At 54.0% G+C, this 1,882-nt stretch overlaps 1 protein-coding gene across 3 annotated transcripts in view; it reads right to left on the reverse strand.

Annotated features, from left to right (window-relative positions):
* LPAR1 (lysophosphatidic acid receptor 1) overlaps positions 1 to 1,446 on the reverse strand; it is a 59,279-nt gene extending 57,833 nt beyond the window's left edge. The window contains exon 1 of one of the 3 annotated variants that reach the window (XM_015849875.2): positions 967 to 1,042. The gene's annotated coding sequence lies outside the window, so the exon portion shown is untranslated. Of the gene's footprint in view, positions 1 to 849; positions 943 to 966; positions 1,043 to 1,201 lie in introns of those variants that run through there. The other 2 variants (XM_015849878.2, XM_015849876.2) reach the window with 2 other exon arrangements.
* Positions 1,447 to 1,882: the final 436 nt, after the last annotated feature.

Below are 1,882 nucleotides of genomic sequence, written 5' to 3' on the forward strand. Positions count from 1 at the left end.
TTTGGAGGCTCTGCCTTGAATCCTCAGAAAACAAAAAAAAAAATGCATCAGTAAAAAAAAAAACCAAAAAAAAAAAAAAAAAAAAAAAAAAAAAAAAGAAAAACCCCAAAAACAACAAAAAAATTAAGAGAAAGAAGTGGGGATTAGAGAGGTTTCTAATTTATTCACAGACTACTTAAATGCAGGAGAAACCAGAGAGCTGTGAGCTTGTTTCAACTAGAAATCCGCAAGAAAAAAAGTGTATATATATATATATATATATTAGACATTCCCACATTTTCCTGCTCAAGTGCTGTACAGAAGACTTTCATATGCTCTCAAAGGAAGGTTTTTTTCTGAGTTTTCCCTCCACAGGTCTCTAAAAAGAGCGAGGAACGAAGCGGGTCCCCCTGGTTCCACCTCCCCCTCACTGCAGTTTGCAGGAGGCTTTGTCCCAGCGCTCCCCTCCACCCCCCGGCACTCCCTACCGCTGCGTTTGCCATCCATCCTCTCCCGTCCCGCACCTCTGCGCGGGGCCGCGAGGGCAGCTCCCATCCCACCTCCACGGGAACATCGTCCGAAGGACTGAGGGAGTCAGGAGGGAGAGGTGGCAACCATGTTTAGCTCGTACTTCTTCCACTGCCTTAACTTGGTACAACCAGATCCAGAGGGACTCAACGGTGGAGGGGAGGCGGGGGGGGAATAGGGGAAAAAAAAAAAAAAAGCTAAAACAGAACAGGACGGGCCCTATGTAACCGAACAATTGCAGCAGTGTTAGTGCCCCTCAATCCAACAAGTGCCCATTACTCCCTCTGGGCCAGCCCCGGAGACGCTCGTCCCGCAGGAACGGCTCGCTTTCCACGCACTCACCGACGTTTAATCCACTGTCCGAAACACAAAATCAACCGCGAGCGGAGGGAGAAAAAGGCACCGAGGATGCAGAGGCGGTAGCGGCACCCCGGAGAGGGCAGGGCGGCGGGCGCTTACCTGCGGGGGCTGCGCGGGGCTCCGCGGGCGCGGCTGGAGGGAGCGCGGCTCCGCCGCCGCCGGCCCGCAGGGAGGGAGGAGGAGGAGGAGAAGGAGGAGGAGGGACGGGGAGGGACGGGACGCTCTGCCTCCGCTCCGCCCGCCCCCGCCGGGTTGGAGCCAGGTGCGGCCCCGCGGACCCCCGCCCGCCCCGCCGCAGCCCCCCGAGCTGCGCGGCGGTGATGCACTCAGCTACCTGGAATGAGGGCCGCGGAGTGGTGTGCGGATGGGCCCGGAGAGAGCGGGATAACCCTCCTGCAGAAGTGCCCGGAGCTCCCGCCGGTGTCTGCAGCAAGAGTTTGGGAACAACGCTTTCAAGCTGAGCCGGTCCGCAGGATAAGCGAAGCCGTGCAGTTGGAAAGGGACGGGGTTGCAGGATGGGTACTTTTCCAGGCTTGGAGGAGTTGTTTCTGTATAGAAAAACAGGTTCAAGTGACTTCTTTTTTTCTTCTCTTTTCCTCATGAGTTGTCCAATAAGGTCCGATTTAGTTGGATTGCAGTAGCATCTAGAGGCCACTCTTGCATGTGCATGCGTCTAGTGCAAAGGCAGAGTATGCTGCTGAGGTTCAGTGCTCTGTGGCTGAAACGGCTCAGTGTTTCCACACGCTCTTTGAAAGACTTCTTAGAGTGATTACTAACAGCTAAACGTGCTGGCTGCACCTCCAGCATCCCTTGAAGATTCTAACGAACGACCCAGCCCATTTAAAGCACTCCCTGTGCTTCCCAGGAAATCAGGCACCAGCAGATTTCTTTCTCTGTGTTCAAGACAAGCTACCAAGTGTTGGCCAGTGAGCCCAGGAAGGATATTCTGTCACATGCTCTAATACTGGCTTAGCATCTACACACCATGTACTGGAATAGCTGTTGATAGCTGTGC

This window comes from Coturnix japonica, chromosome Z (genome assembly GCF_001577835.2).
Source record: "Coturnix japonica isolate 7356 chromosome Z, Coturnix japonica 2.1, whole genome shotgun sequence".
NCBI classification, from domain to species: Eukaryota; Metazoa; Chordata; class Aves; order Galliformes; family Phasianidae; genus Coturnix; species Coturnix japonica.